The sequence below is a fragment of the Podarcis filfolensis genome (genome assembly GCF_964270895.1).
Source record: "Podarcis filfolensis genome assembly, chromosome: 3".
Lineage (NCBI taxonomy): Eukaryota > Metazoa > Chordata > Lepidosauria > Squamata > Lacertidae > Podarcis > Podarcis filfolensis.
In genome coordinates, this window is record NC_139606.1 from 22,024,647 (window position 1) to 22,041,039 (window position 16,393).

The 16,393-nt window shown below is 44.1% G+C and overlaps 1 long non-coding RNA gene across 1 annotated transcript; it reads left to right on the plus strand.

Moving 5' to 3' along the window:
* Window positions 1-449: 449 nt before the first annotated feature.
* On the plus strand, window positions 450-6,924 carry LOC310759879. The gene is made up of 2 exons (XR_014546602.1): window positions 450-6,661; window positions 6,827-6,924. It is a non-coding gene; the product is annotated as an uncharacterized lncRNA (long non-coding RNA).
* Window positions 6,925-16,393: the final 9,469 nt, after the last annotated feature.

Sequence of the window (16,393 nt, forward strand, 5' to 3'; positions counted from 1 at the left end):
GACATTCTGCTATTTTTAGCAAAAAGACCTCCATCACTTCATTATGTTTTCCAATGCCCTTATGAAGGTAGAACATACAATATTTTTGCAAACCACGTGTAGGTATATTTTAAAGTTGCCACAGAAGGCTTCAGGGGAGATAAGAATTCAGTATTGTAAGATGTTGTTTCCATCACGTAAGTTATCAAAATTGTGTTCATTGTACAAAGTAATTCAACGGTTAGATACTCAAGAGAGGGGCACATCTTGTGGGAAATGGCCTTTCCACTCTAATGCCCAGTAAAACAATCAAGAGTTGAGAAAAAGTAGCTCTCATAGACAGCTGAAGTCAAATAATTATTCTGAGTACAGAAGGCTATTAAAGGTCAGTGAAACAAAGGACTGAAAATTGCACAAACAGATACATTTAGATTTCAGGTTCAGTGAGAAAGAAAAGGCCAGTCACTTAGAAAAATATTTCTGTAATGTTTTGAATGTATGCAGCTAAATTTCAGATATTTTGAAAGGATAAATTGATTTGCAATGATAAAGAATGTTTACATTGGGTAGTCTGATGGCAGAATCTTAGTGGAATCAGATGCTATTTGATTCCTTGCCAGGAATTGCACTTACACTTTACAAATGAATAAGCATAAGATCTCTGAAGACTTAGAGAGAATTTTCTTCTTGACCCTTTCCTTGTACTGGTTGACTTCCCACATAAATGTTCATCACTTGACAGCTGCAGTATCAAGTGGATGTGTGAACATCAAGTGTTTGTGTGAATAGGCCATCAAAGATCTACCACTACAGATACAGCCTTAAACAAGATGGAGTCAAATCACATTTTCAACTGCCATTTGTTAGGTGTACAATATAATCACGTTTTAGAGAAATGAAGTAATGCACGTGTGTGTGTGTGTGTGTGACCCAGTGCTAGAAAATGAAAATCAACAGAAAAATAGATTGCACCCTAGATTTTATTTTATATGCCAAGAAGTGGGAGAGATCATTTTTGGATTTTTGGCTTAAGGTACCAGAAAACACCTGGCTGACCTTGAGTCCTATATGTACCTTGATTACTAGGGGTGAGATGCAGTTTGCTGTTCTCCCTCAGGCAGCAAAATATACTGGATTAGCACTGTTTTGAAGTCTTGCTCTGCATCCTGTTGCCCTCAGAGGTTTGGCTGCTGCTCTCAGTTGTGGTGCTTAGTTTGTGGAGCTCTGTACCTTAAGAGGCTCCCTCACTTCACTAATGCCTTCCTGGAGCTCTGTTAATACTTCTTAAATTCTTGCTTAGGTTTTTTCTCCCCTCCTGTGTATGTTTAACATCCAGCCCTGGCATGTGACTTTTTGTTTCATTTTATTGTTTAAATTGAATGTTGTTTTCATTGAACACTGTGCTTTCTGAGAGCCGTCTATGCTGGGGAAGTTGTTCATGAGGGCCCCAAAGGCAGGATATAAATATATCAACATGTCTTCTTAATCTAACATACCACAAAGTGGTACATTTTAAAGTGTGCATTACTTTATAAGAAAACTCAGCTTTCGCCTCTGGCTCCTAGAAGCTGTCAACTTGTGCCACCAGTCACACCCTGGGAAACAGCCTTGTCTGACCAGCTAAACCGGGTGAGGATAGCTGATGGGTCTCAAACCCTCAGTGAGTTAGACACCACCACCCCTGCATGTGAAGACAGACTCCTGCGGATTAAGTGGATGAGACTAATAATGGGTACAATGGTCAAGAAGGCAGTTTCTGCACATGTTGTAGAGGGAAGTGAGGGGCAGATGGGGCTCGTCAGCCCACCTAGGAAAAGGAAAACTCTGATCCTAAACCTCTGCTGCCTTGCGGGATATCTTTGGGAGAAGGAAAGGCTAAGGAATAAACCCAACACAAATCTGGAGTGGAGTTTCTAAGGTGTTTGGATGGCGCCTCGTACACCTCCTTCCGGCAACTCCTGCAGCCAAGCTGGTGCCAAACATTTTGCTTTGCTTTGGACCACATCCGTGAGGCCAAAGGGGGGGGACTGTCATTTGGGCAGCCCAGGGTGTCCATACACATTGCCCAGGCATATACCCTGGGGAGGTCGCTTAGGTGCTGCTAACACGGCGGTTTGACTTCACCCCCAGAGGCGCACTCCATTGTCTCTCGAAACAGACGGGTGCCAACAACCAGTGGCGTTGCAGTGGGGGGCGGTACACGCCAGGTTCCATGCCTGCGGGAGTGACAGGTCACCCCACGGGGGCTCGCGGCGGCGCAAGCAACCATCGTGCCGCAGCTGCCTTTGGATGATCCTCCATTCGCGGCTGCAGCCGCGAGCAGAGGATCTCGGCGCCGGCAGCAAACCGCTAAGTACAACGCATGTGCAGCGTCACATGCATGCGCTGTATGTAGCGACGCCGCACATGCGCTGTATGGCAGTTTGCCGCCAGCGCCACTCCAGCGCCGTACAGATAGTGCCGGAATCCTCCGCTCGTGGCTGGCACCGGAGGGATCCCGGCACTGTCTGTACGGTGCTGGAGTGGCCCCAGTGGCAAACCTCTATACAGCACATGTGCGGCGTCACTATGTACGGCACATGCATCGTACGTAGCGACGTCGCACATGCGCCCGACGTCATGACGCCCGCTCCAGGTGTCACAACGCCTTCCTTCACCCATGCCAACAACAACAACAACTCTATAAGGAAAAAGACTTAATGGGAACAAAACAGGATCCCCTTACCAGACGCTGAATAGCATCAAATTCAAAAAGGGCCCTAACTCAGTGGTAGAGCATCTGCTTTGTGGAAAGAAACGTTCCTGGTTCGATTCCCAACAGCTCCATGCATGGTTGGGGAAGATTCCTGCCTACAACCCTGGAGAGCTCTGCTACTAGTTGAGCTAGATAGTGCTGTGCTAGATGGAACTATGGGCTGCTTCCTATGTTCCTACGTGCTGTCCAACCAGTTATATGGAATTCAAATTTTGCCCATGGCAGTACCCCGCCAATATTTTCTTTTTTCATGATGCCAAACTGCCTTGCTTCAAGTGGCATGAATGTAGAAAGCTGGCGTGTTAGAATCAAGCCCCTTTAAGCATTCAGTCATGCCATATGAAATTCCATCTCTGCAAACAAAGGATGTTGCGTGCGTGTGGCAAATTCTTAGCTACAAGTTTAAGTCTCACTTCTTTGCTTTTCTTCAACAGAGCCATTATGATGCATAAACATAAAATTGCTCCTTCTGGTTCATCCCCTCCCTTCTCCTTCTCAAGGGTACTTCTTAATGTTCAAGCCACACGTGTGCCTATAGAAATTCCTGGAATTAGCTTTTTACACTTTTTATGGCTGGTGCTTGCTTATGCATTCTAAAAACGTCGGTGTGCTATTCCAAGGAGACTGAATTTAACTTTCCTTCCCCAACAATATAGCCTATCCATATATGTGTGTGTATCCAGTATACTGTTGATGATAGTAAATTGTGCCCTCTCTTTTTGCGACCAAATCTGCTCTGCTATTCATGTCATTAACATTCATTATTCTGACTTGCAAGTATTTTCCCTCACTTTGATTTTCAACAGATCCCCAAGTACTGAAACATTTAAAAAAATAAATAAATTAAATCAAATCATCACTGCCAGATGCTTAAAGTGTTATTATTTTGTCTCTTTGTTTCAGATTAATATGAAAGGGGGAAATCAAGAAATTGGAGCACATTGTGCTAAAACAAACATTTATTATTTTGTCAAATCATGCAAGAAACCCTACTTATAATAACAAGTGACATTTAAATAGAGCCTTTCATCCAGTGATCCCAGGGCATTTGACAAACTTTACATACCGATTCTGTTTCTCCCTGAGCTTTTGTGAAGAATTTCCCGTGACGGCAGTGGGAGTTCCGCATCTGGCAAACTGGAATCCAAATTAAAATCTGCATTGCTGACGCCACTAACAGATGTGAAGATATCACATATGCTCAAAACTCCCCCTATTTAGCAGGAACAGGTCCCAATTTTCTGGTGTGATTGGTAAATCACCATGAGCAATTAACACTAACAACATTCCAGCAAGTCACTTCCCCAAAGGCAAAAATAGGTATAATGGTGATTCTCCAAGTGTCTCTTAGATACAAGCTCCAGAATGGATATCTCTTGATTCCAGTGCACATCCTACTAAAAGCATATGCGTGAACAGTAAGACACTACAAAGTCTGCAGCTTACCATTGTAGCGGCTGAATGAACCGTGCATTGTTTCAAGATCATCAGCAAAATCACTGATGGGGGAGTTTGAAGATGTCATAGCCTGGACTGAGGAGGAATGGTAGGGACTGCCCCCCCTTCCTGCACCTTCCTGGGAAGAGGAGGACAGTATAGATTTAGAACAGTGGTTTGCAGAAGGGCATAGTTCATAGGCTGCAGAGGGGAGAAGCTGGGAAATATTGGGAAGAAGCACCAGGGGACAGACAGCTAACAGACTCTGTCTCTGGAAAGCATTTCTGACACCCCTCCTCTCCTAGGACCAGGCGTGCCTTGAGAGTAGTAGAACAGAAAGCTCAGAGGCAGGAAGCATAGATCAGCTGGCACAGGGGTAACGTAGAATAGGAGGGACTGAGGGCGCATTCCTTTGTCTCTCTATGTGAATTTTGAATACTGGTTAGAACTCTTCTTGTTTATCTGCCTCTTGGCATCCCACCATGGGAGAGAGAAGATTCCCCGAAGCCTGACAGGGGTGGGGATGACTTAAACGTAGAATCATTGAACTGTAGAGTTGGAAAGGACTACGAGAGTCATCTAGTCCAACCCCCTGCAATGCAGGAATCTTTTGCCCAACTTGGGGTTTGAACCGACAACACTGAGATCAAAAGTCTCATGCTCTACCAACTGAGCTATCCCAGGGGTTGTTGTTGTTTTAGAATTCTTAAGCATGTTTACTCAAAAGGAACCCCCAGTGTACCCAAATAATAAATCGCATCTCAAGACTTTCTCCCTGGCACCTAGTTTCCGATGCACTGGGAAATGATGACGATTGATACTATTACTGCCATTGCCATTTAATTATATGTCACTTTCGCATCTCCAGTCCATGGTATACTCTAGTAAGAGTGGTATGCTATCTTCCTGTAAGTCGCACGGAGCCTGCACAGCATTGCAGCCTAACGAGGACAGAAAGTAATAAGCCCCTTTGCCTTTGTTAAACTGCTCCTCATTTAAAGGTCATTGTAGCCCTGTGATTGTGAATAGGTTATATGGTGTAGGTTTTTCTGCCCATAAACTATACTCGGTATCATGGAGGCCACATGTTAAAGGCAGGCAGAAGCTGCTGCTGCTGCTGCTTCAGCTAACCATTCCCGCTAAAAGCTCTCCTGAAATATCTCGATGCTCAGCAAATGCAATCACTTTGCTCTTTCATATGCTCAGCATAGAATTCCTATGACTTTTCAGATAAACACTGCTTCCCTAGGTCTGATTACATACCTCCTTTTCCACACGAAAGGCAAATAATTTACAACTTTGCCCTTAACGAAGAACAGTTTAGCAAAGACAACACCATTTCTCTCTTTTTGCCATTCCCTACTTTTTTATAGTTACACAGATGGCATCATAAATCCTGCTAATTAATTCTTAAGAGGGTTCCCCCCCCCCCCCCCGCAATCATTTGCTCCTTATTTACCTTGCAGAATATCTGGTGGGCCTGACTTCAGTCTCTAACTAGCCATTTGGAGGCTTGAATGTCCAAATCTCAGGACTTAGGAGAGGGGCATGGGCAGACACAACAACCCAATAACACTCCCAAAAAAGAACCACATTTTGAAAGGGCATAGGCTGTCAATCAAATCAACCAAAGGCCTGGTTAAATAGGAACATTTTTGCCTGGCGCCTAAAGGTGTATAATGAAGGTGCTGACAAACTTCCCTGGGGAGAGCATTCCACAGACGGGGAACCACTGCAAAGAAAGCCCGTTAAAATGTGAGAAATGGGACTCACAGTACTCCTGATCTACATCCCTAAACTGGTTTGGGCATTCACGACTCAAAGCTCAAGATGAATTCACTTTCCTAGGCATATCACAATGGGTATCCTGTGAAGAGAGTACTTGAATATTGTAGCCAGAATACCACCCTCTGGATATTATAAGACAATTCTCATCATCTGATTGAAAGAGGTGGGTTTGCTTAGTGTGGAGAAGAGATGTTTAAAAGGGAAACATAAAATACAACATACTAATATTACTATAGAAGAAACATCAGCATGCTGAAGGGTTTTGTACCTTGGCTGTACTTTGAAAGATGGGCCCTGGGAGGCAGGAAGGGGAGGAAGACAATGCAAGATATCACCCTCTCCAGAGGGCATGCTTAATGCTCCCATGGCGAGTTATCAAGTGACTCTTGTGTCACTAGCCCAAAAACAATGCCCTTTTCCAAGGCGTGAAATCTTATTAGTTTTTTAGTTTATTAGTTTTTATTTAATTTATTTTAAAAAACCTGCAAAGTGGTTTACCAAAACAAAAACAAAAAAACACAGCAGTAAAATCAAGAAAAATTAACAATCCTACCTTAAAATATACAAAAGTTAAAATATTAAAATTAAAATTACTTCAACTTCCTAAGCATCTAGGTATGCTTGCCTAAAGAAGAATGCTTTTAGCAGGTGCCCAAAAAGAGTCTAGCAAAGGCACGTGCTTTGTTGCAATAGGCGGGGACAGTGGCGTAGCGTGGGGGGTGCAGGGGGGGCGGGCCGCACCGGGCGCAACATCTGGGGTTAGGGCAAATCCATGGGTTAGGGGGCGCAAATCCACGGGTTAGGGGGCGCAAATTACTTGCCTTGCCCCGGGTGCTGACAACCCACGCTACACCACTGGGCGGGGAGTTCCAAAGTGCAGGTTCTGTCACAGTAAACAATGCAGTACAGATATTATGTGGAACCTGTAGTAGTGCAATACAACTCGGAGTTATTAAGAAGAAAAAGGATAACGACAAGGAGATGAGAAGATGGGACTGTGAACATCAAAGCAGCAGAAATATAAGATGATTGTACCCCTACCGAACTCGAAGCATGGGTACCCCCGCAAAAAAATTAAAATTTGGTTAAATATTTGGACTCTGTGATATGTATTGGTTTAATTTGGAATAATTAATATGATATGATTGGTTTGGTAAATGGAAATTTAAGAAAAAATATTTTTTTAAAAAAAACAACCTGTAGTAGTGCTTGAAAACTACTGAAGGGGAGGTTTTGTTTATTGTGATTTCACCATGCTCTGTATTATCTGAAAAGGTAAACATTTATTTAAAAAACAGGAGTGCACAGCAGCAATCTAGTCCCATCATGATCAGTGGGACTTATTCCCGAGCCGACGGTGCATAAGATGGGCTGCAATCCTATGCATCCAACTTGTACCTAAAACTCTGCACAAGCCTGCACCAGGGAATTGTAGAGTTGGACCTGCTCCACTGAATTGAAATTTCACCCTTAACTACATAGGAAAACGGCCAAGTAAACAGCTATTTTCGTGGAGAAGGGTCAAGATATTAACTGATATTCATAAAATTTCATATATAGCTATATAATCCCTAGTGTAGTAAGATAAGTTTTTTATGAACCACCATAGTAGGGCAGTACAGTGGTACCTCAGGTTACATACGCTTCAGGTTACACACTCTGCTAACCTAGAAATAGTGCTTCAGGTTAAGGACTTTGCTTCAGGATAAGAACAGAAATCGTGCTCCGGCGGCAGCGGGAGGCCCCATTAGCTAAAGTGGTGCTTCAGGTTAAGAACAGTTTCAGGTTAAGTACGGACCTACGGAACGAATTAAGTACTTAACCCGGGGTACCACTGTAATTGTTTCTTGATAATTTGTCATCCCCCTCCATGATGGAACCTGAGGTGACTCCCACCCCACCCACCCCTTCCTACACCCCTGGTTATCAAGTGACTCTTGCGTCGCTAGCCCAAAAAGAACGCCCTTTTATTAGTTTTCCTTTTCCTAAAGTGTAAGCAGAATCCACAGTCACTTCCCTTCACTGTTACAAAACAGTGGGTGGAGTCATTAAAATGCCCAGAAGGGCTGGCTGAAGCATTTAAATTATTCCTGATCTTAATCTCTTAGATGTTTCCTAAGACTGTCAGGGAGCATTATCTGCACAGAATCCAGATGCTGCTGAGAAAGTCTACTTACATCTCCATCCACTTTCTCTCTCACTCCCTGAATGATTAAACCAAAGGAGATCGCTATGCCTCTAGAGCCCTAGTGACCAAGGAGCCAGCAGAGGGAGGCGTCACAATGAAGGGCATGTCACAAGGACCTCCGCAACCTAGCAACCACCAGCACTCAACTGTGCTCTCAACTGACACTACTAAGTTTGCTTATATGGCTTTTAATCCATGTTCAGCTTTTTACAAGTATGTAAAATGAAATTTATCCCTTTATGTTCAAGCTTCCGTTGTTCCTGCACCTACTGAGCATTAGCTATCTAATCTACCTATCTGCCTCTTTGGTCCTATATTGCTGAACAGTGGAAAACCAGAAATCACCCCTTGTGTGTTTATTCATTTTATTACCCTCCTTCACCAGCAGGTCCCAAGGCAGGTTACAACCATATAAAATTATTGTTGTTATTAATTAAAGTTGTATACCGCCCTATACCCACAGGTTTCAGGGCAGTTCACAGGATAAGATCACAATATAAAAATATAAAATGCATAATAAAAACAAAAACAGCCCAATAATGCCCTCAACACAAAATGGCATTGGATGTCAACAGGGCGAGTCTTGAAAATACAACTCTGGTGTCAAAGGCCAGGTAATAGACCCTCCAAATGCCTCTATTTCCCAGGGACAGTCCCAGATTTACAGAAGCCATCCCGGTTTCTGATTTGGTCTCAGAATATCCCACTTTTCCTTAGGACATCCCTATTTTCATCGGAGAAATGGTGAAGGGTATGGAGTTATCGGACTCCTGAGCCATCTGAAGACAGCCCCATACAGGGGAGGTTTTTCTTTTTTTAAAAAAAATTGGTTTTATATATGTTGGAAGCTGCCCAGAGTGGCTGAGGCAACCCAGTCAGATGAGTGGGGTATACATAGTAAAATTATTAATATTAAATGGAATGTCCCTATTTTCATCAGAGAAATGTTGGAGGGTATGGGTGGCGCTGTGGGTTAAACTACAGAGCCTAGGACTTATTGATCAGAAGGTTGGCAGTTCAAATCCACATGACGGGGTGAGATTCCGTTGCTCGGTACCAGCTCCTGCCAACCTAGCAGTTCAAAAGCACGTCAAAGTGCAAGTAGATAAATAGGTACCGCTCCAGCGGGAAGGTAAACAGCGTTTCCGTGCACTGCTCTGGTTCGCCAGAAGTGGCTTAGCCATGACCCAGAAGCTGTACGCCAGCTCTCTTGGCCAATAAAGGGAGATGAGCGCCGCAACCCCAGAGTCGGTCACGACTGGACCTAATGGTCAGGGGTCCTTAAGCATGAGGTTAGCGAAGAAACCAAAAGCCCAGGCAAATCAGCAGATGTGTTCTGAGTTCTGCATTTGTTTCCTTTGGAATAGAAGACCTATACAGGCATTCTTCTCACACAACAAGGGTGCGAGAGTGGGAACAAGCTCTGGCCTTTCTGCTGTGTCACTTCTGCCAGCCCCACTGACCTTCACTCATTGGAAGGCAAGTGTGTGCCGTGGGGAGCCTGAGATCATCATGGATGCTCACTGCACCATTTTAGAATCCTACCTGAAGGTTCTACGGCATATGAGTTGATGTTTGCCCCCTAACCTTGGGTGGGAGAGTTGAGACAGGCAGCGGAGCTGTGTCAGAGTGGGCAAAGCTGGATGGGTTCCGCATCCCTGCCATATACAGTTTTAACCACATGGGGAGACTGACTACATGCAACTTTAGAAGCACTGGAAAGATTATGGTGCCCCAATGTAATTCAAAGAAAGTAATAAAAAGAGAACATCAAAATAGGGGGAGGGTAAGGGCGGGATGCGGGTGGCACTGTGGTCTAAACCACTGAGCCTCTTGGGCTTGCCAATCAGAAGGTCAGCGGTTCGAATCCCCGCAACGGGGTGAGCTCCTGTTGCTCGGTCCCAGCTCCTGCCAACCTAGCAGTTCAAAAGCACGTCAAAGTGCAAGTAGATAAATAGGTACCTGCTCTGATTTCAGTGTTCCATTGCACCAGAAGGGGCTTAGTCATGCTGGCCACATGACCCGGAAAAACTGTCTGCAGACAAACGCTGGCTCCCTTGGCCTGTAAAGCAAGATGAATGTCACAACCCTAGAGTCGTCTGCTACTGGACTTAACTGTCAGGGGTCCTTTACCTTTACCTTTTTAAGGAAGTCTAGCAAAGTTCTGGTTCTTCCCATGATGACTACTTTGATGCTATATATATATAGAGAGAGAGAATTATTTCCCCCAAAGAAGTCTTTTTTGGGGTGTGCTCCTGCTTTGCTGTACTCAGCAGATACGCAGCAAGTACTCAGGCCTCCTAGTGAGGTGCAATTCACACCCCAAGGAAATCAATAACAAAAGTGCTGTTGATTTTAATGGTTCTCAGTAAGGTCATTCTTGCTATGAAGCAATCACATCGGGAGGCAACTTGTGGTGGTGATGGAGGAGGAGACATATTCTTGCGTCCAATCTCTACCTCTGCACATTGTTTTAAAAGAATGAGTAGTGGGGAAGGTGTCATTCTGACTTTTTGTTTCAAGCATAGATATACCTAAGATCCATTCTGATTGCACCACTTATTGAACCACATTCATGGAATAAAATGATGTGTAGAGGAGGTGACCCCCTCTGCTGCTTTAGAAGCCTTGTTGACAAGATACTCAAGCCATATAAATTAGTTCAATTTGGTAAATTCAGAGAATGAGCACTTACACTTTACATTGTGGGTGCCCTTTGCGGGATCGCGCGTGGTGCTACAGTTCCCAGGGTGCTTACTGGCAAACAGGGACTGGCTTGCCTCTCAGTGTTAATTTTTGGAGGTTCATGCCCAGCCTCAGTAATCAAGTTTCTTGCTGGGAGAAGGGGCCAGCCCCATTTATAAATAGGGGGTGGAGCCAACAATAGCCAGGCAGTCGGCTCTGGAGATTCACCCTCCCTATTCTCCCTTTGTTTCATGTTTCTTGTTTGCAGGTTAACATTTTTTTCTTCCTGTTTAGCAGGCACTGCTATGGTCTTTGACTGGTTGCTATTGAAGGACATGGAAGAAATTTTCCTGCATTGGCAGGTTCTGTCTTCCCTGTAGCAATTTGTCACAACTTTGGCAGTTCTGGCCTTGGGTGGAATCCTTTAGTCTTTTCTTCCCTATGGGGGGGGCATGAAGTGGTGATTCACCCCCCTGTGGCAGTGATTCCAGGGTCCCCCTCTTAAAGGGGTTATATATACGGGTGTCACTGGCCATACACTGAAAGGTCATCAGTGAACTACCCTGCGTGCGGGAATATGGGCTTGGCTGCCTACTACACCCCCATATCCCATTTACCCTGATGAGCCCCAGTCCCCCCTGGCTGGGGGGCTGGGAGGGATACACGTCCAAGGCCTAAGCCAAGGTCTCCCTACACGCGGAAGTTTAATAAAGTTGTGGCCTAATTTTAATTCCATATAACGTCTTTATTCCTTCCTTATGAACCCTGGGGGCTGGGGCTGTTGCCACCTGGTCATGCAAATGTTCATTTGTACCAGATAGTGTACCCTTAAAAGTGCATCAAAATTCGCACCCTCTGAGGAACTCCTGGAACCCACCCAGCAAATAAAAAGAAAGCAGGGACTTCAAATCCCCAAATATTAAATAATTAGGAAACATGGCCCCGTCTAAAAGAAAAAACCACCACAAGCCAGAATACTTGGAGCCATGATGAACATAAAGAGCAATCTTAGCAACAGCAAAATGAGGAGGGAAATGCACTTAGAGCGAACGCACAAGCATGACAAACACAGCAAAGGGACACCTGGCCAAATGGGATGACAGGGCTCAGTTTGTGAGCCAAGAATGGATAAAATAATAGTGCTAAGTAGCTCCATTCTCGAGCGCAATTAGTCCATCTTTTTTCACATTTATATATAAGCACCGGGACCCTGAGGGCTCACCAACTTATAATACAAAATGGACTCATTTTGATCAGAAAAGAAAGGATATTGCAGTCTTCCATCCTTCCCTCTCTTCTTAATCCAGGGTCAGTAGGTTGGGTTCAGTGACATATTTCAGTCAAGTATTTCCAGGCCATAAAATTGTACCAGATTGCAGGCTAATGTTGCCTAATAAAGAGAACAAGGATTAAAAGATTTGTTAAGCCAGATATACAAGGGACTTGGTAATTTTCTACACACACACAACACAAATGCTCTTCATGTTTCTAACAACAAAAATACATTGTTTTGAAAACAATATTGGCACCTACGGCATTCCCATCAATTCGTAAAGTAGGAATTCATCTCTGGCTACTTCCAGTCACAACAACAGCAGGTCAGCACCCTTTCTCATCACTGAGTAAGCTTTTCTTTTCTGAAATAAGTTGTCTTCTGCCCGGTCAAGTGAATGAACTAATAACTATATAATTTGAAGGACTGGAACTAGCGGATACATAGGAAGCAACTGAAGTTGAGTGGCACTGCATCCAAGAAGCTGATTAACAGATGTGGAAAATTACAAGAAACAGGACAGATGTAAATGCAACTAATTTTAATTAAACCTTAAGTTCAATATATGGCCATGATTGCTAAACACTTTTCTTTTTAACTATGGCGCCTTGCGGTCTGGATCCACATTTGCCAAGTGCAAAGAAAGGGCTTTACCCCTCCCGGAAAAGTTAACAAATTCCCCAATTTCCTGGGAGAAATGCTGACTTGAAAGTATATTTGATTTATGCCCACAGTTCCTGTAGAGAAGTTGGGAAATCTTGGTATGTCAAACGCTGGTTCACGCAGGACTGAGGCATTGTGGGAGAGATAAAACTGTGGCCTTCTGGGGAATGGGTGTCTGGTCTCTTTAAAAGTAAAACTCCCTGTCTCTAGAGGTGTCCTTGTCTCTTACATCTTGACTCTAGGCAAGATGAGAAGTTACCTTATTTGTAGACCCTGGCACAGCTGGGGGTCTGAGTGTGGATTGGGTTGTAAAAAGGTACAGGAGTTTATCAAGTAATTTACAACTCGGGAGCCTGATACCCGTAGGAGAGGCCTGGGAACGGAGGGAGAGCATTTTGATTTCGGGGTCTCTGAGTCTAAACAAAGTTCAGCTGTGCCGGTCTCCCGACAATCAGGAGATGTACAGTGGTACCTCGGGTTAAGAACTTAATTCGTTCCGGAGGTCCATTCTTAACCTGAAGCACCACTTTAGCTAATGGGGCCTCTCACTGCCGCCACGCCGCCGGAGCACAATTTCTGTTCTCATCCTGAAGCAAAGTTCTTAACCCGAGGTACTATTTCTGGGTTAGTGGAGTCTGAAACCTGAAGCGTCTGTAACCTGAAGCGTATGTAACCTGAGGTACCACTGTAGTCTCATCATACAGCCATTGGTAAATTGGTAATTAACCTAAAGAAATGATTGGTCCCTAACCTGTCCTCCACGTAGCTTCTCAAGGATAAAGGATTTGTGAATTCAGATGCAAAGGACAGAACATCTTGCCCTGGTACTTTGCCTGGGGGCACTTGACCAGTGAGAGAACTCTTGACTACTCGCTGTGTTTTGAACTATTGTTGCTGTGTGAGTATGGTTTGAGCTAGTCATATTTTACAATGTTTTTATTTGTTGTTTGTAACCTTCTAAGAAATGTGCAACTTTTCAAGTAAACTTGGAAAAGGACTTTTTGTTTTTGTACTCTGTGCCTTTGCTCGGGGGAGCTAAACTGGTGCTTACCATTTGGACACCTACCTGTTGAATTTCTGTCTGCGTCACAGTAAAGTGACTCAGGGCTGGGCAAACCCGGTAAATATCGAAGTGGGGTTCTCCTTCTTGAACCCCATTCGAGGGTGGTATGGGAAAGGAGGTGATGGCAGCTTTACTGTTTGGCTTGTGATTTGCAACACCTAGCAATTTCTCCCCCTTCCTGGCCAAGTCCTGCCAGTGTCTAGGAGGAATGGTGGGGGGGGTGGATAGACCCACTTACTACAGTTCCCCTTTCAACAAATAAAGCAAGTTTTATTTAGGAGAGGGGCAGTTATGTCTGCGTGAGCCTTTTTATGCATATGGATCTGCAAGACACTCAATGGCAAATGGTGCTCTCTATATTGGAGAGGGCACAAATATGTCATGGGAATGTGGCCAATGATAGGTCATGGCAGTATGGCCAAGTTCCTATTTTACAGATAAGCTTTGCTGGGGTGTGGGTGGGTGCGTTTAAAATTATTTATTGAATTACAAAAGAATGTGCAAGTCTCTCTTTAGATCATAGAGTCTCTTAGTTACGTTCAAAATAGTTAGTGCCTAACTAAACTGACAAATGTCTTTGGTTCAGGAGCGGTTCCTGCAGTCACAATTGGTTCCCTGCTGGGAGAAACATTGTATGGCTTCCACCTGTTCTGGTTCTCTCTCTATCCTTCCCCTTTTGCACAGAAACAGTGGAGACTTAAACATTTCAGTTTTATCAATACTCGTGTAAGGATGGGCGCTTGTCTGAGTTTCTTACATGGTTCGTTGTTACTGATAATGGCATCGGTGCAGACGGTGACTGACCCCTCCTACCTGTCAGAATTGACTCACGATGCATAAGGATTTGGCCTGCTGTTCAGATCAAGTCCCCCACCCTTGGTATATGTAGTAATAAATATGCACAAACATGTTGGGAGAGGCATCACCCGTGGGCAATGAAAGCCTGGTATTTGCTTGCTGTAGTGCAGGGCTACTGTCACCAGCAGTCACAAAATTAAAAGTCGCCTGCTTCTTGGGAGAAAAGCAATGGCAAACCTAGACAGCATCTTAAAAAGCAGAGACATCACCTTGCCAACAAAGGTCTGTATAGTAAAAGCTATGGTTTTCCCAGCAGTGATGTATGGAAGTGAGAGCTGGACCATAAAGAAGGCTGATCGCCGAAGAATTGATACTTTTGAATTATGGTGCTGGAGGAGACTCTTGAGAGTCCCATGGACTGCAAGAAGATCAAACCTCTCCATTCTGAAGGAAATCAGCCCTGAGTGCTCACTAGAAAGACAGATCCTGAAGCTGAGGCTCCAATACTTTGGCCACCTCATGAGAAGAGAGGACTCCCTGGAAAAGACCCTGATGTTGGGAAAGATGGAGGGCACAAGGAGAAGGGGACGACAGAGACAAGATGGTTGGACAGTGTTCTCGAAGCTACCAGCATGAGTTTGACCAAACTGCGGGAGGCAGTGGAAGACAGGAGTGCCTGGCGTGCTCTGGTCCATGGGGTCACGAAGAGTCGGACATGACTAAACGAATAAACAACAAGTGCATGGCTAGAGGCAGTTGCAGAAGCAAGATGGAGCTTGTTACTGGGGGAAGCAAGTCCCAGTAAAAGTTGTATTTTCCGACCTCCAGCATCCTATCTCCAAGCACCAGGAAGTGACTCTGTAAGCACGAGGCCAAAGTATCACCCGGACAGGCCTTGCATCTTTAAGATCAAGTCACATTTATTTATTAACTTATATTTTTGTACCACTTTCAATATTGAATCCCTAAGGAATTTATATTCAAAATTATAAACTCAAAAGTTTTACAAAATAGGTCACCAAACACATTCATAAAAATGTCCTTTGTTGCAGTGCCTTCCAGCTGTGAGGAAGCGCTTGATATGTTGTCAGGCAAAGCCCTTTCCTTCACAAGATCCAGGCAGCTGCTGTCCTTTTCATCACGATGCGGCATTTTTTCTTGCTGTCTTTTTGGAATATTGTGCTGTAGGTCTTACGTCTTTGGAGATTCTTGGAGTTTTGGATCTTCATGCGAGGAGTATTCTTGGCGTGCATTTTGGTTGTAAGGCTAAGATCTGTTTCGTCTGCTCTGTCGATGCACTTTTAAAAAACAGAAAACCAGGTGGCTCTAGTGGAAGCAGAAGTAGTTTTGGGGAAAACACAACAACCCTATTGTCTGTGTTTTCCTGGCTCAAAGTTTGCAGCACATTCAGTAGTGAGCACCACCTCCACTGATGGTTGATGAAGGACATCAACAAGGTCAAAGTTCTAAGGAGACTTGAGAGGAGATGTGTTAGAACTGTTTAGCAGCAGGTGAAATACCCAATTTAAAGAACTATAACAACCAGATAAATTTCCAAGTGGGGTTAGATATATGAGCAGCAGTTAAAAATAATCAGAAGAGGGAAGATGCAGTTCAACAAGGATAAAATAAGATTCCAAAGAGGGGGGTGTGTGGAAGTCAAAGAATGTAAGATAAACAATGACAATTGTATAACTGGTGTACTAAGATGCGTTCAATCAATCAATCAATCAATAAAAAGAACTGTTTTCCCTTGAACTTGAT